The sequence below is a fragment of the Chanodichthys erythropterus genome, chromosome 11 (assembly GCF_024489055.1).
Source record: "Chanodichthys erythropterus isolate Z2021 chromosome 11, ASM2448905v1, whole genome shotgun sequence".
NCBI lineage: Eukaryota > Metazoa > Chordata > Actinopteri > Cypriniformes > Xenocyprididae > Chanodichthys > Chanodichthys erythropterus.
This window is the reverse complement of record NC_090231.1, coordinates 5,757,201-5,779,395: the sequence shown is the minus strand read 5'-3', so window position 1 is coordinate 5,779,395 and position 22,195 is coordinate 5,757,201.

Genomic DNA, 22,195 nt, shown 5'->3' with positions numbered 1-22,195 from the left:
GTGCCAGCCGTCGCAAGACCTGACTGACGGTTTCTTGAAGCTTTGAGTGATGATTGTTCTTGTTAGTGAACCCCGTCATCAGAAGTGTTTTGAGTGAAGTTGTACTTGTGATGCTCTGTAATGCTGTTACTTTGGGTGATGGAGAACTCATATTGACAAACTAACTTTTCTTTAAAAGTTGTAACTACTCACATAATGACAAGTGTGGGATTCAAATATCCATCTGATTTTTCAGGTAAGAGCGGCCATTTGTAAATTTAATGTGTGTGGCTTCCTGTGTCATTCGCTTCCAGTTATCTTTAGCTGTACAAAACAGCTGCTTGATATTGCAAACTGATATTTCTTACCATATTATTATAATGTATTGTCTTAATTATAAACATGCTGGTTTGTAGTGCAAGCAGATTTACAGTTTACTGCACTTTGATATTCTTCTCGTTATTTCCCTATAGGAAGTCTCGCACATTCACAGTAAACAACCTACTTAAAGGTGGAAAGGTGAGTAGTTTGTGGCATTTTTACCCACTTCAACTTAAAAACTTAAGTTTACATCTCTTAAGTTTATGTTATAAAGTCAGAACTGCTAGATATATTCTCGCAATTCTGACTTTATAACTCACACTTGCGACTGTGAGTTTATATCTCGCAATTCTGAGAAAATTGTGAGATAAAAAGTCACAATTACCTTTTTTATTTTTTATTCAGTGGCGGAAACAAGCTTCTTTTTCAAGCTGTCTTTTTATTTTTTCAAACAAGAAAAAATAAAAAGACAAATTTATGACTTTAAAAATCATAATTATAAGATAAAAGTTGAAATTATGACATGCTATGTTGAAATTGAGATTAAAAAGTTGGAAATTATGAATTTAAAATTCAAAATTATGTGTTCACAATTAATTCTGTCATGTCGGGTCACGTCAGAACAATGAGCAGCAAGTCATAATTTCAATTTTTAATTTCATATTTATGACTTTTAAAGTCATTTCGATTTAGTAAGTCATCATTTCGAAGTTTATGTCATAATTATGACTTGTGTATTTCTTTTTATGCTCAATTTTTTTTTTATGTGGCAGAAATGGCAGCTTCATACAGAATTTAAAAATTAAATTTTCAAAATTATTTTGATAAGTCAAGTTAATGGAAAAACATGTTGCCATGACTTATTAATCACTCACACACACACACACACACACACACACACACACACACACACACACACACACACACACACACACACACACACACACACACACACACACACACACACACACACACACACACACACACACACGAATATACAATGTATACATATATATATATACACAATGAATGCTCTGTAGAATGTAGAAAATAGCATTTTATTAGGCAAAATTGTATACATAAATCATTTTATTGTCATTTTATAGTCAATGTAGTTTCATTGTCTGCAAACAAAAATTACAACAAATAAATTCTAAATATAGATTTTATAAAATAAAATATAGTAGATGAAAAGGATAAACTTAAAAAAATATATAATTTAGAAATGTTTCCTTTGAAACTAACTAAATTAAAATAAGTTGAAGTACTAAAATGACTAAAACTGAAAAATAAATTAAAGCTATATAGAAAATTGTAAAAAATAAAAACTTTATAAAAATGTCAAAAAGCATATAACAAATTGACTACAACTCAGAACTTAAATGTTTTTAAAATTAAAACTAATTCCAAATATTAATAAATAATATATAAATAATACAAAAATAACACTGATCAGATTACTTTGAAAAGCCAGACGACTGGAGGAACATAATCCTTAAAGGGATGTTTCACCCCAAAATTCTGTCAACATTTAATCATCCTCATGTCGTTCCAAACCTGTAGGCTATGATTTTCTTTCTTTGCAAAAGAAAAAGAAGACACTTTGAAGAACACTTGGCTTCAAACAACATTGGACCCCACTGACGTTCTTTTCTCAAAATATCTTTAAATTTCTACTGAGAAAAGAAAGTCATAGGTTTGTAAATGATGACAGAATGTTTATTTTTGGGTTAATTATTCAGTTAGAAGGTTTTTCACATCACTAAACCCACATATGAGCAATAATAACAGCGAGCACCGCTAACAACATCCGATCTGAAGAGCGTCTCCAAGGTTTCAGGCAGCCGTCTTCATGGAGCTGTAGACATCAGCTGGTGGGCGTCAACTCAAGACAAGTTAAAAACAGCTTCTGCACTAACAAACTTAACACAATCTTGTGCGCAAACTCTTTACATAAATGTTCAGTATCCATGGAGAAAGCCAGCTTTTTTGGTGTGTGGATCTGCCGTTCGCCCACACATCTCTCTGACATGTTCCTGTCATCCTCCACCACGGCGAGCATGTGCGTGGTCTGTGTTTGAGTCGTGACCGCCATGTATTTCATGGCTTGCCCTCTTCTCTCTCAAAATCTATTCCTCTCTATCCACAAATATGCTTGTTTTACTGGTGTTTAACTGTGTTAATGCTCCCCTAGCGCTCACAAAACATGCAAGAGTATCAGACATGAATGGACAAATGCAGTCAATGTCCTCTCTACGTGCAATTAGTTTCACCTCTAATCAACACTGACAAAATGTTCTTGGGCTTAATTCATCAGTCCACGTTGTTCCAAAGAAAGAAAAAAATGTCTTTGGAATAACATGCACTTAAATGGCTTTCCTTTTTCATTGACATCATGAATTGTTCTTTCTTTTTCAACTCTTTTCCTCCAAACATTTGCCTCCATTCTGTTTTGGACACCCAATATTCATGATCCAATCAATTCTTGATAGATAAAATCAAGTTCATCCTACTTTTTTTTTAGGCAACACCAAATAATCAGTAATATTATCAATCTGGCTACACTAACACTATGGGCCCTATCATACTCCCGCGACAATGTGACGCCAAGTGTTTCATGCAACATGTTCTCCAACCAATACGACCATATAGGTAATTTGTCACTTCCCTGAAATACGACTCATAGGAGCGTTTACTAAAGTTGCGCTCCTATCGACAACAGGACACTTTCATTTTAATGCATTGTTCCCTTTTATCTGCATCATATTTCGGGTTTTGCATCTCAATTGGCAGAGCATTGCAATATATAACAATATGCAATCATGCGATCCTGGGTTCGATCTCAGGGAACGCATGTGCTCATAAAGTGTGTATGCACTATAAATCACTAAGGGTAGGCTTAGGGGTGAGGTGGGTGTAGTCATTAATAAAAATTAGTTTTGGTAAATGGAAATAGGAGAAAAGGTGTAAAAAGTCCACACACTGCATTTAAATGAACACGCATTTTGATTGGTAGTGACAGTCATACGTCATTGCATGACAAAGGCGTAACACGACAATATAGGTTACTATAGAGGTTACCACTAGAGGGCGTATGACTTCAAAACGTAAATATAGATTGTAAAATGGTGCTTAAAAAACGACCGGGTCGTTTTTTTTTTTTTTTGGAGGACAGTCTGTTTTTTTGCTAGTTTCAGCCCGACACAATTATCATTTTCATGCCCACGTTGTTTAAATAGCAAATGCATTTGCGCCCAACTGTGCGCCCATGAGCGTGCTGGACTGAAAACGAGGTGTGTTCAGGTGCATTGTTGGCGTATTGCTATTTTGAGGCGACTGAAAATGACTGCGCCATTGACCAACTAAAACCTGGTCTAAAGTCAACGGAGCAGTATTTTTTTGTTATTTAAAGGGCGTGTTAGTAATATGCACCTATAGGCGGGTGCATAACACACGTATACTCTGCTTGTTACACACACAGGGACACGCAGCAGCACACAAACATGCCAAATATTCAAAATAAAAGGATTCCTCTCTAGAGAAGGGCCACCTAAATAACGAATCCGCCATGGTGCAAGCGCAACTGGCTTTTACAGGGAGATGAGACTCTTGATGATTGCACGTTACACCCAAAACACACCCATGACTCATTAAGAGACTAGGTCAGGGGTGTCCAAACTCGGTCCTGGAGGGCTGCTGTCCTGCAGAGTTTAGCTCCAAAACACCTGCCTGGACGTTTCTATATGCCTAGTTAGATCTTGATTAGCTGGTTCAGGTGTGTTTAATTAGAATTGGAGCTGAACTTTGCAGGACAGCGGCCCTCCAGGAACAAGTTTGGACACCCCTGGACTAGGTACAACTCTTTTTGGACCATGCGCCTGGCATGTCTACCATTTTGTCCATCGTTAAACTAGCAAAAGTGGATTGCACCTGTGCGATGTGCTTAGATCAACTAGGAGACACAGCCAGAATTCTTCTGCATTTAGTTTGTCTCAGTTTCATTTGTTTCTTCACGTAATCACAGACAGACTCGATGATGGTGAGATCAGATCATACCGGCTGTTGTCAGACTCCTTGTGTATTCAAAAACATCACTGGATTATTACATTTAATGGCAAAATGCATGTTTGGAAATGCAAATCGATATTTTCTACTGACACAGATTAGCTTAAAACCATTTTTTGGGTGAAAATACTGACGTGCCTTTTGCACAGTACTGTATATATTTAATTTTTTAACTTTAATGACCTTTAATAACGCTATACTTTGTGGTTTCTTACCTTGGTACCGCTGCTGTGTCTGTACCAATATGTAATCAATCTCTTTTGGAAAGTCATACAAATGCTATAGTGGATTTTTCCCCCCATCGAAGCAAAATGGAATGCAAAAATTGTATTTGTTGTAGCTTCCGTTCGCCACTACAGGAGTTTACCCAACTATGACGACTTCCGCTTCTGAAAACCCCAGAAATGTGAACAGGATCCACTGACACAGAATTCCATTGATAAATAATTATTATACATAATAATTATTATTACTGGTGAATTGATTTGGATGTGATGTGTGTTATAAAGGTAGCGCAAAAGCGCCATCTAGTGGCCATTAGTAGATGTGCTGAAAGTGATTGCGCATGTGAAATACGCATGACAATAACAGCTGCGCCACAGGAGGACCGTTCTGAAGTCGCGATGCAGTGGAAGGTTAATTATTAATAACTGTGTGCGTCCATTTGAGAAAAGTGAGTTTCTGTTTTTTCATTACTTGCTTAAGATTTATTATATATGTGAATATCTAGAAATAATCGAGTATTTGGGTCATACATCCACTCGATAGAATTGATGAGTCATGCCATATCGTTAGTGTAGGATGAACGTCATTGTAAAATGTTTATGCACGTTGTTTGTTAGAGACTGAAGTGTAACACTCGTATTATTGAAACCCATACATTATTATTTGTTCTGTACAAATTAATAAGTGAAGAAATTTTGACTTATAAGCTATGATTAGCCTGGTTAAGCTGTTGTATTGTGCTAGAATTGATGTTAAGCTAGTCAACATCAATAATTATGCTTTATGTAACATTGATTACTGTTTTGTTTATTTGCAGCCACACACACAACCAACATGCTTATGATTATGATTTAAACCTACCATCTCCATAAACATAAGCTGAGTGCCAACTACTGCATCCGAATTTGCACCTATATTGTAAAGTGTGGCAACGTTACTGTCTAATGTATGTCTGTGCTGCTGAAGAAAGTTCAGTAAACTGTTCAAACTGAGTCCTGCCTCCTGTCCTGCGTTCTGACAGACGCTCCAAGGCGAGAACTATATCCTCCAAAGCACCTGCGGTCCTTTCTCTTAAACAATTTGGTCCTTCGAGCCGGAGCTCAGTGCTTACCTTGGTTAAAGATGGCTACTTCTAAAGACAAGAGTGAAGTCCTTCCAGAATCTGTGCGGCCAAAACGTCAAGTCCGACTGCCAGCCTATTTGTCAGACTACCAAGTGAATGTAACCGGCCACAGAGAACTGGCTTCCTCTTATACAGCAGATATTGCAGCACAGACTACATTTAGACGTGAAGAGGAGTGCAGTGCAGAGAGTGATGGAACTGCTAGGAAGATGTCTTCAGCTGGTTCAGCATCGGCCAGACCTGGAAGTCAGTATTCGGCAAGAGATGAGTGGGGAACCTTTTATGCTGAATTAGAGGACATTCAAGCTCAGCTTGGCCAGGACACCCAGCTCATACGGAGTCTACGAGATAGAGTGCGCCGGCATGTATTATCCAAATGCTGTGGGGAGGAAATCCCACATGCAGATACACGCCCATTACTGAGAGATGACAGAGTTTCTTCGCCTGCAACCAGGCAGCCCCTTTCAAACCTTGCTCACTTATCATCCTCACCAGCCTCCTTCTCAGCCTCATCCCAAGTCTCATCACTCCGGTCCCAAGTATCAGCTGTGTCCTCAGGTGAGTCCCATTCAGTTACCCACCTAACACCACAGAGACTCAGAACAACATTGGAAGTAAATCCACCTCCTCAGGAGGACGAGTCATGGCCTGAACCACCACCTCCTGTATGTGATGATGATGTACCATACAGAGCTAGGGAAGAGCGTGAATTCCCAGTCAGTTATGCTACTTCTATTAGTTATTCAAATCCAGTGGAACTACCTGTGAAGAGAGCAGTAGCACAGCCCTACTATGCACATTATGTTCCAGTCTGTGTAAACTCATTCCAGTATCCTTCACTCAGACCTGACCAAGAGGATATCAGAACTAACCTCATGCCACAAGATACACAGGGTCAGAGCAGTTCATTATATCCTTACCTTGCACGCCCTCCAACTCAAGCTCCATATCCAAGGCCTTATTCTACACCCTGGCTGAATGTTTCCCCACCAGCTCAGAAACAATCCATGTATGTTCCACGATCAGTTCACCAGACTGAACCATGGATTACTCAGTCAGAAATGGCATACAGCCAGCCACAGCCATCGCCTTATGACACCTTTCCCACCTCGCTACCAGCACAGGAGAAAGTCTATCTAGGCCCTAAGCCACGAATCCCCATGCTGATTCATCGAGATCCTGCAGAATTCGCCAGGTTGAAGATGTCATTGGAGAATCTACTGCCAGCTGATGCCACCGAGCTCTTTAAGTACCAGATATTGGTTGACCATCTCAAATTAGAGGAAGCCTCCCTTATTGCTGACTCTTATCTGAACTCTGCCACCCCATACTCTGACACAATGACAGCCTTAAACGAGAGGTTTGGTCAACCGCATCAGTTAGCCCTCAAAAGAATTGCCCAAGTCATGGATGCTCCTGATATCAAGCGAGGGGATTATGAGGCATTTCAGAGGTTTGCATTACAGATCAGAGCTCTTGTGGGGATGCTGGAAACTCTTGGTGTAGAGGGAAAAGTGGAGTTGAAATGTGGTTCTCATGTTGCCAGACTGCTTGGCAAACTACCTTCAGAGTTGCGTGCAGACTTCCGCCGACACCTGTATTATCAGTCCGATTCTGTTTATACATTACCCGAATTCTCTAAGTGGCTCCAGTACGAATCATGGTGTCAGGGCCATACCGAACCACTCACCAAAAGAAATCTTGAATGCCGAACCAAACCAGCCCGCCTCACCAGACCAGCCACGGTCCTCCATGGTGCCAAAGCTGCCTCACAGATAAAGGGCCCAGATCCAGGAACTAAGACATCCACCTCAAGCAGGAAAAGAGGTAAAGTGCTACCTCATTGTCCATATTGTGAAAGCTCTGAACATTTCTTAAGTCAGTGCGCTACTTTCCAGACTTTCACTACTGAGCAGATCCGTACATGGATTACTGAGAACAAGAGGTGCATAAAATGTGGTAGATCTCATGCTGTTACAGATTGCACTCTTAAGAAACCATGCAGCATTTGTCAAAACAAACACCTTGAGATACTGCATGAAGTCAATTCCAAGGCAGGTAAAGAGGGCATATGCATGTTGAGCTCTGCAGTTAGCACTGCTTACTTGAATCGTCCAACAGACTGCAATCGGGTATTGCTGAAAGTGGTGAAAGTTCATCTACAGTATCGTGAACGAGCTCTGGAGACTTATGCTGTCCTCGACGACGGCTCTGAGAGGACTATTCTTCTATGTGAAGCAGCAGATAAGCTTGGCCTGCGTGGAATTCCTGAGGAACTGGCATTGAGAACAATCAGGCAAGAAACCCAAGTACTTCAAGGAGCCTCTGTCTCTTTCAGTGTTTCCTCTGCCTCACAGCCTAAACGGAATTATCACATTAGTGGAGCATTCACTGCTCAGAATTTGGGACTGGCTGATCATTCCTACCCACTAGCCACCTTACAGAAAAGGTACCGGCACCTCAGAGGCTTGCCACTTGAGCCATTCGATCGAGTATCTCCTCTCCTTCTCATTGGAGCCGATCAACCTCATTTGATCACTCCAACAGAACCAGTGCGTCTGGGACCACCAGGAGGACCTGCCGCTATACGGACCAGATTAGGGTGGACACTACAAGGCCCAGCCAGAGGGCTACCACACCATCCTAGATCTCAGAACTGTTACCTGACATCAGTAAACCCTGAAACAGCTGAACTTCTGAGAAATGTGGAGAAGTTGTGGCAGGTGGACACGCTGCCATTCAAATCAGAGAAACAGGTAACTCGATCACGAGAGGATCAAGAGGCACTCTCACTGCTGGAAAGTAAAACCATCCGTGTTGAGCACAACAAGGTCCAGCACTATGCAACCCCTTTGCTAAGGAAGAGAAATACTTCCCCTTTCCACGCAACCAAAGATGCTGTCATGCCGAGTCTTCGAGGTACGGAGAAACGACTCGCTAAAGATGAAGACAAAGCATCAGCATACATCACAGAAATGAGCAAACTTGAACTGGCAGGCCTAGTACGCAAGCTGACCGAGGAAGAGGTTGCACAGAGTGAGGAATCATGGTTCATTCCCCATCATCTAGTACATCATAATGGGAAGAACCGCCTAGTATTCAATTGTTCTTACCAATTCCAGGGCCGCAACCTCAACGAATCTATTCTTCCTGGGCCAACCCTTGGCCCGTCACTCCTGGGGGTTCTGCTTCGTTTTCGCGAGCATGCCATCGCAATAAGCGGAGACATAAAGGCCATGTTCCACCAGGTCTGCCTCCTACCTGAGGACAAGTCCCTTCTTCGGTTTGTGTGGCGAAACCTCTGCCGTGATGTGCCTCCTGTGGTGTATGAGTGGCAGGTCCTGCCATTTGGCACCACATGTTCTCCTTGTTGTGCCACCTTTGCCCTCCAAAAACATGTGCACGATCACAGCAATGAGGGAGAAGATGTCAGGGAATTCAGTAGACAGGTGTTTCTATGTAGACAACTGTCTACAGAGTCTACCATCAAATGCTGAAGCCAAAGAATTACTTGACAAATTACGAGCCCTGTTGGCATCAGGGGGCTTTGAGATCCGCCAGTGGGCTAGTAATGCCCCCGAAATCCTCAGCCATCTTCCTCAAGAAGCTCGCTCAGATAATGCTGAACTGTGGCTCACCCAAAACTCTGCTGATATTCAAGAGTCTACATTGGGACTAAGATGGCACTGCCCTTCAGATACCATCGGCTATAAGCATCGACTGGATGACTATGGCCCAACAACAATGCGTACTGTGTACCGTACTTTGGCCAGACAGTATGACCCTTTGGGGCTAATATTGCCGTATACAACTCGAGCCAAGGTGATTGTACAGCGACTCTGGGATAAACAAAGGGAGTGGGATGACCCATTACTACCTGAGGAGCTGCTGCAAGCCTGGAATGCATGGGTAGCAGAACTGCCTGAATTATCACGCATTACCTTTCCTCGCTGCTATGTTCCCACAACAATGGACCAGCCAGATGTGACAAGAGAGGTCCATGTGTTCTGTGATGCATCTGACAGAGCATATGGATCAGTGGCCTACCTACGCTCTGAAGATGCCGATGGTGGAGTTCACTTGGCTTTCCTGCTGGCCAGATCTCGAGTCGCACCAAAAAGACAACAATCCATACCAAGACTGGAGCTATGTGCAGCAGTCACTGGAGCTCAACTTGCAGAGCTGATAGTTAGTGAGCTCACCTTACCCATTAAGAGTACAATCCTGTGGTCTGACTCGACCACTGTCCTAACATGGCTCCGGTCAGACTCAGTGTCGATTCAAGGTCTTTGTGGGAACCAGGATTGCTGAAATCCAAGAGCTTACAGATCAGCAGTCATGGAGGTATGTGAGCTCCACCCTTAATCCAGCAGATGACCTGACCAGGGGCAGATCCTTGGTGGAACTAGCACAACCAAATAGGTGGTGTCAAGGCCCATCCTTTCTGTTGCAACCACCTCATGAGTGGCCTGAAGCTCCCACTTGGACATATGAAGAAGACCCTACAGAGCTGCGACGGTCCTTGTTTTGTCATTTCATCTCAACCAGCTCTGATAAGTCTGTCCCTGATTTAAGCCAGTATGCTACATGGAGTGAACTAGTGGAGGCCACAGCACGCACACTTCAGCATGATGAAGCAAAGCAAGATGCTTCACCTACTGCCAGAGATTATCAGCAGGTAGTCTCTTTCCTCATTAAACAGTCCCAGCTGGAAAGTTTCCCGGAAGAATACCACCTTCTCAAGGCAAACAAATCAGTCCCTTCCAGTAGTCGCCTTCTTGTTCTGGCTCCTGAGTTTGATGCAACAGATGAAATCATCCGAGTTGGCGGCCGCCTTCGAAGAGCGGAGGATTTGGATCCAAACTTCAAACACCCTATTGTGCTAGATCCGAGCCACTACATCACCAAACTGTTAATCCAGGATTGTGACCAGAGATTATGCCACCCTGGACCAGAGCGTGTCTTCGCTGAACTTCGGCGGTCTTACTGGATATTGAGAGGGCGCGAGGCTGTTCGGAAGCATCAATATGCCTGTCTGGAGTGCCGAAAGTTGAGATCTAAACCTGTTGTACCAAAGATGGCTGACTTGCCTCCTGCTCCACTCCGTTTGTTCAAGCCAGCATTTTATTCCACTGGGATGGACTGCTTTGGGCCATTCCAGGTGAAGATTGGCAGGCGTACAGAAAAACGGTGGGGTATTATATTTAAATGCCTTACCACTCGAGCAGTGCATCTGGACGTACTTACCTCCATTGATACAGATGCCTTCTTGATGGCTGTACGGAGGTTTACAGCACGCCGTGGTACCCCTGCTGAGCTTTACTCAGATCAAGGGACAAATTTCAGAGGAGGAGAGAAAGAGTTGAGAGAGGCTTTCTCTGTTATGAGTCCTAACCTGCAAGGTTTACTGGCGAAACATCAGATCAACTTTCACTTCAATCCTCCAACAGCTCCACACTTTGAGGAGTGTGGGAGCGAGAGATTCGCTCTGTGAAAGCAGCACTTAGCACCACAATTGGAGCACAGAGCGTTCCCGAGGAAGTACTCAGAACAGTTTTAATTGAGGTGGAAGCGATCTTGAATTCTAAACCGTTGGGGTATGTGTCATCCAACATCTCAGATGTTGACCCAATAACACCAAATCATCTTCTGATGGGGCGGCCCAGTAGTTCGTTGCCGCAAGTTGTCTACCAAGATTCTGAACGCCTAAGCAGCAGACGGTGGAGACAAAGTCAGATACTGGTGGATCACTTCTGGGCCAAGTTTATAAGTTACTACTTACCTGGTCTGCAGCTGAGGCAGAAATGGCAAGGAAGTACTGCAGACCTTACAGAGGGGTCTGTTGTGATGATGGTTGATCCCCAATTGCCAAGGGCTCTGTGGTTAGTTGGCAAAGTGGTGAGGGTGTTTCCTAGTGCTGATGGACATGTAAGAGTAGCTGAGGTGAAAGTCGATAACAAGAGTTTTACCAGACCTGTGGTAAAGTTAATTAAGCTGCCTGAATTGCCTAATGATGATTAAAATTCAATTGGAGCACATTTACACTGCAAATGTGGGGGCGGCTGTTATAAAGGTAGCGCAAAAGCGCCATCTAGTGGCCATTAGTAGATGTGCTGAAAGTGATTGCGCATGTGAAATACGCATGACAATAACAGCTGCGCCACAGGAGGACCGTTCTGAAGTCGCGATGCAGTGGAAGGTTAATTATTAATAACTGTGTGCGTCCATTTGAGAAAAGTGAGTTTCTGTTTTTTCATTACTTGCTTAAGATTTATTATATATGTGAATATCTAGAAATAATCGAGTATTTGGGTCATACATCCACTCGATAGAATTGATGAGTCATGCCATATCGTTAGTGTAGGATGAACGTCATTGTAAAATGTTTATGCACGTTGTTTGTTAGAGACTGAAGTGTAACACTAGTATTATTGAAACCCATACATTATTATTTGTTCTGTACAAATTAATAAGTGAAGAAATTTTGACTTATAAGCTATGATTAGCCTGGTTAAGCTGTTGTATTGTGCTAGAATTGATGTTAAGCTAGTCAACATCAATAATTATGCTTTATGTAACATTGATTACTGTTTTGTTTATTTGCAGCCACACACACAACCAACATGCTTATGATTATGATTTAAACCTACCATCTCCATAAACATAAGCTGAGTGCCAACTACTGCATCCGAATTTGCACCTATATTGTAAAGTGTGGCAACGTTACTGTCTAATGTATGTCTGTGCTGCTGAAGAAAGTTCAGTAAACTGTTCAAACTGAGTCCTGCCTCCTGTCCTGCGTTCTGACAGACGCTCCAAGGCGAGAACTATATCCTCCAAAGCACCTGCGGTCCTTTCTCTTAAACAATGTGTGTGATTTTTGTGTATTTGTAACAGATTGCCACAGTTGAATTTAATTGGTCTCATTATGTGGAGTTGATTATTTTGGGTTGATTTGTTTTATTCTTTTTTTATTTTTTTCATGTTTCCTTCCTGCGTGAGGGTGGATATTTGAAACAGGGCTTTAAAGAATTTGTGTTGAATATTTATTAAGAGACTGAAGTACCTCATAGTGAAAGTTCACACCCACACAACATAATTTTGGCGACTATTTTAGGGGCACTCTTTCTTTTTTGTTGTTGTGTTTTCTGTTTTTTGAGACAAATTGAATCAAAACCATGGTGAAGACAGAGATGATCTGTGGATAAAGGCTAAGGACTGTGATTTATCAACGGCACAGAAGGTTCATAATGGAGGAGCTTCAGGATCAACTGGCAGCCCTAAAGAGGAGACTGGCACAAGAGAAAGAAGAGAAGGACAGACTGGCTATTGAAAATGAGAGACTGTTAAGGGGTGCAACAATGGAAACTGGGACTGTGTGGAGGTAGAGGTGGTTTATGTACCGAGAGAGAAGAGATGTAAAGTGTATACAGGTCAAACTTCAAATGTACCTTTGAATGATTGGATTGAATACCCGAAAAGCGTGTTTAGATCCGGTAATTTCACTCCACACTAGGCAGTTGATTACAAGTGGGAACACTCAGAGAGTGAGGCCAAGCAAGAAATTAAGTATATACCAAAAGAAATACGTTTCAGTCCAGAGAGAATTTTTGAAGCACTACTTGAAAGTATTTGGAAATGCTCAATCCTTTATTGCATTGCAGAGAACGTTTTTTAAAGGCAACAAGGGAAAGCTGAAATACTAATTAAGTTCTCACATGCATTATTGGCTTTGTTAGAAGAACTAAAATGCGGTAATCCAAGGGTGTGTCTGAAGAGGATGTAATGCTCAGGGATCAGTTTGCAGAGAATGTGAGAATTAAGGAACTTTGTAGAGAACTGAAAAGAATGATCAAACAGAAACCAAGTTTAACATTCCTGGATGTATGTAAAGAAGCTGTGTAGTGGGCTGAAGATGGGTTGAGTTTTCTTGAAACATTGGGATTTTGAGTACCATAGATAGTGAAGCAGTGACTGCAAAACAAAGTTCAGATCCAATGTTGGTAGAGCTTTAACAGGCAGCCGTGGGGAGTGTCAGGAAGATTGAATTCATTTGATCCCTCATGACAGCCTATTTGTTTCAAGTGTCAGAAAGTGGGACCTATTGGTCATTATTGTAATGAGATTAGGAACCCCAGCCAGGTACGGAGGCAGCAGTGACACTATGGAAAATGTAACCGATTCCCAAGTTCAAAAGTCTGGGTTGTTAAACCAATACCCCTTAGCCACACAGTAAGTGAGGGGCTACCTGGCTCTAATGTTAAAGGGTTAGTTCACCCCAAAATGAAAATGATGTCATTAGTGACTCACCCTCATGTCGTTCCAAACCCATAAAACCTCCGTTCATCTTCAGAACACAGTTTAAGATATTTTAGATTTAGTCCGAGAGCTTTCTGTCCCTCCATTGAAAATGTATGTACGGTAGACTGTCCATGTCCAGAAAGGTAATAAAAACATCATCAAAGTAGTCCATGTGACATCAGTGGGTCAGTTAGAATTTGTTGAAGCATCGAAAATACATTTTGGTCCAAAAATAACAAAAACTACAACTTTATTCAGCATTGTCTTCTCTTCCGGAATCCTTTCCATTGAATTGATTCCATTGAATTGATTCCACTGAATCCTTTCATCTGTCAGTGTTGGTAATGCACTTTTACGTCGCCGTGGTTGTTTTTGGCGATTAGGACATCCACGACATGCACACTTACGCACCATTTTAAAAAATATAGCAATACCAAAATACAAACAATGTAGAATAGCTTGAATACAGCGTGCGTCTCCCTCAGACTGTAAACGAAGCTCGGGCACACCGGATAACACGTCAGCAGCGTCACTGCGGAGTCGTGAACCACACTCCGGAGCAGAAGGGGGCGGTAATGCACCAATAAGCTGGATGCCAACCGCCGTAAAACAGGAAAGAAGAAGAAGAAGAAGCGGAGTCGTGAACACGGATTGACAACAGACCTGGAAGAGAAGACAATGCTGAATAAAGTCGTAGTTTTTGTTATTTTTGGACCAAAATGTATTTTAGATGCTTCAAAATGTCGCAGATGTCCTAATTGCCAAAAACAACCAAGGCGACCTAAAAGTGCATTACCAACGCCGACAGATGAAAGGATTCAGTGGAATCAATTCAATGGAAAGGATTCCGGAAGAGAATTCAATGCTCAATAAAGTCATAGTTTTTGTTATTTTTGGACCAAAATGTATTTTCGATGCTTCAACAAATTCTAACTAACCCCTTGATGTCACATGGACTACTTTGATGATGTTTTTATTACCTTTCTGGACATGGACAGAATACCGTACAAACACTTTTAATGGAGGGACAGAAAGCTCTCGGACTAAATCTAAAATATCTTAAACTGTGTTCTGAAGACGAACTCTTACGGGTTTGGAACGACATGAGGGTGAGTCATTAATGACATCATTTTCATTTTTGGGTGAACTAACCCTTTAAAGGGACCAGTCCAGAAATTTTTATACAATTAGTGGGTCAATGTACAGTAACTGTTGTGAAGACGGACTGCTTCACAAACGAGGGTCAATTCAACACAAAAGATGAACATGACGACACATGCTAGTGGATGAGCTGAATCAACTCCACAGCAACTGCATAAATTTATCCACTAACACCGTTGTCACGAATACGACCTCTGTGGCTCCCTCTGATCGCCACCTGAGGGCACCATCTCCTGAATACTAACCATCCCCGGACTACATTACCCACATTCCTTTGCTCTCTTGATTAGCTCACCACCTGATCCATATCTTCCTGGACTATAAAAGACTCATACATCCACTGCCAGTCGCGAAGTCTTGTTCTGCCCCGGCCAACAATTCTGAGCGTTATTTCCCTGTGTTAGTTTCTCTTGTGTATGACCCTGGACTGTTCTGATTATTCTTGTTCTGCCCGCTGCCTGCCTCGTGTACTGTTTGCCTGTCTACTGGATTATCCTGCTCTGTCTGCCGCCAGCCCTGACCTTCTGCCTGTCCCCGATTCTGAGTTTGTCTTGCCTCTTATACTGCCTCTGCCATTGTTTGACCCCTGCCTGTACGACTACGATTTCCTAATAAAGCTGCACATGGATTATTCAGAGTCTGCCCCGTTACAGAAGACTTCGCCAGACCAAGATCCAGCGGCTTTACAGCGTCTGTCGACTGAGCTTTCTACTCAGGCAAGTGTTTTAGCTGTTCACCAACAACAACTTACTCGTCTCACCTCGATCACAGAGGAGCTTGTCAAGACCCTACAGAGCATGCGCTCCACGCCAGCTGACGCCAATCCGCCATCAACCACGCCACCCACGGCATCTGTCACACCTGTCGCTTCCACTAGTAGCCCCCGCCTAGCCTTCCCGGAGAAGTACGACGGCTCACCTGCTCGATGCAAAGGTTTCCTGCTACAATGCTCTCTGTTCCTGTCTCAACAACCGGCTCTGTACGCCACTGATGTGAGTCGCATAGCTTTCGTGTGTTCCTTACTCACCGGGAGGGCATTGGAATGGGCCACCACGGTGTGGCAAAACGGCCAATCTTCGTTCACATCATTAGAGGAATTCCTACGACACTTCCGCGAGGTGTTTGAGCACGCTGAGGGCGGCAAGGAGGCTGGTGAGTTGCTTTTGGCTCTTCGACAGGGCAGACAAACTGCGGCGGATTATGCCCTGTCATTTCGCACATTCGCGGCACAGACTTCATGGGTTGATGACACCCTTAAACTGCTCTTTCGTAAGGGATTAAATACGGAGTTGCAGTCGGAGCTGGCATGCCGTGATGAGGGACGCTCTCTCAACAGTTACATTGAACTGGCTATCCGTGTTGATAATCTGATCCGGTCACGCCGACCAGCCCGTTATACATCAACCACATCCATGCCTCTACTCACACCTGCCGCGGCGGAGGCTGAACCCATGCAGATCGGCTCTACTCACCTGTCTTCTGAGGAGCGTGAGAGGCGGATTCAACAACGGCTGTGCCTCTACTGCGGTCAGCCTGGCCACATGAGATCCTCGTGCCCCACTCGTCCTCCCAGTCGCACTTCATCTACGGTGAGTTCCTCTCCTGCCTCACCTAATATTGAAATTCCGACTGAGTTGATGTATAAAGATGTATCCATGCACACGCTTGCCATGATCGATTCTGGGGCCGCAGGCAATTTCATGGACCGCAACTTTGCCAAGTCTAAAAACATACCTCTAATTCCTTGTAATTCTGTGTTGTCAGTGGCAGCGTTAGACGGACGCCCCCTGGGGACTGGACGCCCCCTGGGGACTGGACAGGTGAAGTTCACCTCCGATGACATCATCCTGCAGGTCGGTTCACTTCATAGAGAGACATTACGTTTCTTCATCATCGACTCCCCACAAAATCCTATCATCCTCGGATTACCCTGGCTGCGCAGACACAACCCACAGATCTCCTGGGCTGAAAATCAGATAACTCACTGGTCCGAGGAATGCCATAAGACCTGTATCCAGTCCCCCACGCGTCCACACACTGACGAATCTTCATCTATCTGTGACCAACTACCCAGTGACTATACCGATCTCTCAGTTGCATTCAGCAAGAGCCAGGCAGCCCAACTACCACCCCATCGTCCCAGTGACTGTGCCATCGATCTCCTTCCTGGTTCCATACCACCAAGGGGCCGCATCTTCCCGCTGTCACAGCCTGAATCGGAAGCTATGCAGCGCTACATCGAGGAAGAACTGGCAAAGGGCTTCATTCGTCCATCAACCTCTCCCGCATCCGCTGGGTTCTTTTTTGTTAAGAAGAAGGACGGGGGCTTAAGGCCCTGTATTGACTACCGGGGTCTCAACGAAATAACAGTGAAATTCCGCTATCCTTTACCTCTGGTCCCCGCAGCCCTAGAACAACTACGATCAGCCCGCTTCTTCACTAAACTAGACCTCCGAAGTGCCTATAATCTCATCCGCATCCGGGAGGGGGATGAGTGGAAGACGGCTTTCTCAACCACCACTGGGCACTACGAATATCAGGTCATGCCGTTCGGCCTGGTCAACAGTCCGTCCGTTTTTCAAGCATTCATAAATGATGTATTCCGGGACATGCTCAACAAGTGGGTCATCGTATACATTGATGATATCCTGGTCTACTCCAACACCCTCACTGAACACATCCAGCAGGTCCGCGCTGTCCTCCAACGACTCATTGATCATCATCTATACGCTAAGCTTGAAAAATGTGAGTTCCATCAGACTTCCACTTCATTTCTGGGTTACATCATCAGCGCGGACGGGGTGGCCATGGATGATCAGAAGGTTCAAGCAGTAGTGAGATGGCCACTGCCGGCTAACATTAAGGAGCTCCAACGTTTCCTGGGGTTTGCTAATTTCTATCGGCGTTTCATCAGAAACTTCAGTCTGGTCGCTGCCCCACTCACTTCGATGCTGAAGAAGGGAACTTCAAGACTCGTCTGGTCCAGTGTCGCTTCCGAAGCTTTTCAGAACATGAAACAGTTATTCACCACAGCTCCCATTCTCCACCATCCTGACCCCGAACGCGAGTTTATTGTAGAAGTAGATGCCTCCAACACAGGCATTGGGGCGATACTCTCCCAGCGGCATGGCAATCCTCCCAAGATGTTTCCTTGCGCCTTTTATTCACGCAAACTCACCCCTGCTGAGCAAAATTATGATGTGGGAGATCGGGAACTTCTGGCAATCAAGGCTGCCCTGGAACAATGGCGACATTGGCTGGAGGGAAGTAAACACCCATTCACCGTACTGACCGACCACCGCAATTTGGAATACCTGCGAGCCGCCAAACGTCTTAACCATCGCCAAGCTCGGTGGGCGTTGTTCTTTACACGCTTCGTGTTCACTGTGACCTACCGCCCTGGATCCAAGAATGTCAAAGCTGATGCTCTATCACGCCAGTTTGAATCTTCTCTTTCACCACCCACCAAGGAACCCATTCTCCCTTCGTCCCTCGTCCTGGCACCTATACAATGGGACATCATGACCGAGATTAACAACGCTCAAATCACAGATCCGTCACCAGCTGAATGTCCTGCGTCACTCACCTATGTACCTGCACCTCTGCGTCAGCGAGTCCTACACATGATACACACCTCACCCAGCGCTGGCCATCCCGGCATCACCGCCACTGCTCAACTGGTTAGTAACCGTTTCTGGTGGCCTTCTCTGCAATCAGATGCCATTCAGTACATTCAGAACTGTGACATATGTCAAACCACCAAATCACCCCGACAACTGCCTGCTGGTCTTCTTCAACCACTGCCCATACCACAACGCCCATGGTCACATATCACCATAGACTTTGTCACGGACTTACCTAACTCTCAGGGTTTCACCACCATCCTCACTGTAGTGGATCGCTTCTCAAAGGCCTGTCGGTTCATTCCTCTGCCTAAATTACCATCCGCCCTAGAGACCGCTGAACATCTGTGCAACCAAGTATTCCGGTTCTATGGTCTCCCGGAGGACATTGTTTCTGATAGAGGACCCCAGTTCACTTCACGCCTGTGGGCAGCCTTCTTCCAGAGGTTGAATGTCAACATCAGCCTTACTTCGGGCTATCATCCAGAGGCCAATGGCCAGGCAGAGAGAATGAACCAGGAGCTCATCCGTTACCTCCGCTCTTACTGTCACCAGAATCAGACCGATTGGAGTCGGTATCTGTTCTGGGCCGAATATGCTCAGAACTCGCTCCTGAAACCAGCTACGGGTCTCACACCCTTCAAATGTATCCTGGGATACCAGCCACCTCTGTTCCCTTGGTCAGGCGAACCCACCGATCTCCCCGCTGTGGACAGCTGGCTCCGCAGAAGTGAGGCAGTCTGGAATGAGGCTCACGTTCACCTTCAAAGAGCAGTCAGACGTCAGAAAGCACAAGCTGACCGTACTCGCCGTCCAGCCCCTGGGTATCGTCCTGGCCAGTGGGTCTGGCTTTCCACCCGTAACCTTCGTCTTCAACTTCCCTGCCGAAAGCTCAACCCTAGGTACGTGGGTCCATTCAAAATCATTCGCCAGATCACTCCAGTCTCCTTCCGTTTAGATTTACCTCCTGAATATCGTATCTCACCCACTTTCCATGTCTCTTTGCTTAAGCCTGCAGGTGGTCCGAGAGGAGGGGAGAACCTAGAGGGGGTCGGTGATCAGAGACCTCCTCCCCTCATCATCGAAGGCGAGGAGGCTTACCAGGTCCACGAACTGCTGGATTCCAGGCGCCGGGGCCGCTTGCTGCAGTATCTAGTCGACTGGGAGGGGTTTGGCCCGGAGGAGCGGTCCTGGGTAAATGCTAACGATATTCTGGATCCCAACCTCATCACCGATTTCCACAGGACCCATCCGGAGCGACCGGCCCCTCGACCTCGTGGAAGACCCCGGCGCCGTCCGCCTCCTCGCTTCAGGAGCCGCTCGCAGGGAGGGGGCTCTGTCACGAATACGACCTCTGTGGCTCCCTCTGATCGCCACCTGAGGGCACCATCTCCTGAATACTAACCATCCCCGGACTACATTACCCACATTCCTTTGCTCTCTTGATTAGCTCACCACCTGATCCATATCTTCCTGGACTATAAAAGACTCATACATCCACTGCCAGTCGCGAAGTCTTGTTCTGCCCCGGCCAACAATTCTGAGCGTTATTTCCCTGTGTTAGTTTCTCTTGTGTATGACCCTGGACTGTTCTGATTATTCTTGTTCTGCCCGCTGCCTGCCTCGTGTACTGTTTGCCTGTCTACTGGATTATCCTGCTCTGTCTGCCGCCAGCCCTGACCTTCTGCCTGTCCCCGATTCTGAGTTTGTCTTGCCTCTTATACTGCCTCTGCCATTGTTTGACCCCTGCCTGTACGACTACGATTTCCTAATAAAGCTGCACATGGATTATTCAGAGTCTGCCCCGTTACAACCGTTAAGGCTGAACACTGTTACTGACAATCCTCATTTTGGCTGCGTGAGATTCTCCAGCTTTGTTGTTGTTCAGCTGTTAAAGCTCCGCCCTCTTCTGGAAAGGGGGCCGGGAGCAGCAGCTCATTTGCATTTAAAGGGACACACACAAAAACGGCGTGTTTTTGCTCACACCCAAAAAGGGGCAAATTTGACAAGCTATAATAAATGATCTGTGGGGGATTTTGAGCTGAAACTTCACAGACACATTCTGGGGACACCAGAGACATATATTAAAACCAGTAAAAGGGGCGTTATAGGTCACTTTAAAGGCAGCCAATGGCCTAGATATCCCATATGTGGGTTATCTAGAGCTAGATATAAGAATTCTTGACCCAGCCCTTCCGAAGCAGGGGGTGTTGGTTGTGAAAGACTCACTTGATGCAGAAACAAGGGAGAGAAAGAAACTGGTTTCAGGTTTGAATTCAATTCAAAATTGTCATGACCTCTTGAAGCAGCAATTTGGGTCTCAGTATTGAAAAATAATGTGCAATGTGATGTTTCTTTGAAGCAGGCATTGGAAATACAGTATGTCAATTGTATTTTGGCCCAAAGCCCAGTAAAGATGGCAGCAGGTACTCTTCAATTGGTTTGAGCAATGAGTGATTACACTAGGCTCATGCCAAAAGACAATTGATGGTCCCAATAATGAATGTGGGAACTAGTGATGTTATTTTGGACCCACAGTAGTAGTTTGTGAAGGGGATGCCTTCACAATAATATAACATTTACTCCAATGCAGGAAGAACTACATTTTTACTGTTTTTAATGAACAAAGTAATGCTGCACAGTCAGGGGTAATGGTGACCCAGCAAGTTATAGCCCTTAAGTTTCCTCGGTTGAATGTGGAACAGGAAGGGAAGGTCAGGAATTTTTTGGACCAATATGCCTCTATTTTTGTTTAAGGAAATGGGGATTTGGGGTTTACTGATTTGATTGAACATCAGATCCCGATGATTTGACAAGTGGCGGATGGATGTGGTATTGAGCTCTGGTTAAGCGGGAGGAACTATGCGGATATTTAAGAGACACATACATTTGCTATTTGCTACTCCTGATGTGTGTCAGCGAGGACAGGTGAAGTGCCCTGGATGACCATCATGAGATGAAAGCCATTCCTCACAAACTTAGAGAGGATGTGTGTTTTTTCCACCAATTTCCATTTATTAGCATCAATTGTATTCTCTTTCAACAAAAGACAGACAAAAAAACTGATTCATTTCGGATGCTGGTAGCACTGTTGAGGGGTTACAATTTGGGTCATTGTAAATTAATCAGAAGAACTCAAGAGTCAATTTACGGAAAAAGAGTGGTGCAACATCGCAACAATTGTCTTTGTTGAGTCAGAACACACACACACACACAGAATTTCTTAAACTGAACAATGTTTTTTTTTTTTGCTATAAAGAACATTAGATCTGTGCAAAGACAAAAAAATCAAATCACACAATATAACAAAAACAAGTTAATAAAAAGCAAAAACAATTCTATCATAGAATTACTATCGTAACTGCCTTTTTAAGCAAAGTGAACTCATTCTCTCAAC